This window comes from Galeopterus variegatus, unplaced genomic scaffold (genome assembly GCF_000696425.1).
Source record: "Galeopterus variegatus unplaced genomic scaffold, G_variegatus-3.0.2 Scaffold7416, whole genome shotgun sequence".
NCBI classification, from domain to species: domain Eukaryota; kingdom Metazoa; phylum Chordata; class Mammalia; order Dermoptera; family Cynocephalidae; genus Galeopterus; species Galeopterus variegatus.
In genome coordinates, this window is record NW_007733527.1 from 13,072 (window position 1) to 13,635 (window position 564).

The window sequence follows — 564 nt, forward strand, 5'->3', positions numbered from 1 at the left end:
ATTAAAAACAGGGTCATTCTTGCCTTTAGATCTAACTAGACCAGAGAACCAATTGTTAAAAACCCAGAACTAACTCAGAAACCAATCCTTAAGGTGCTATGCCACTATGGCTACTTACTGTACAAAATCCTCTATCAGTTAGCATTTGATCAGACAGCACTAGAAATGATAAAGAATATGGCATTTATTACAGAGATTTGGCCATATGAATTGTGAGCATGGTTAAGCAGTTTATGTTTAGCTGTTGGCTCTGCATCTGGTGCTGGGTCTGGCCCACAAGTGGGAGAAACCAAAAGAGAGGAGGAGCTGAGGAGCCCAGCTGCTGTCCCATGTCAACATTTGTGAGCTACAATGTGCCTGATGTCCCCAACCCGACCTTCTGAGCATAAAAAATATATAGCTATAGTTTCACTTCCACCTTTCAAAATCAAAATGTCTCACAGCCCATGCTAACCAGGAACTATGCAAGAAAAGGGATTCTGGGAAACACAGTTCCAACTAATTTGACACAATACAAATCCAGCACACCATCTTTTTTTGTAAAAAAAAAAAAAAAAAAAAAAA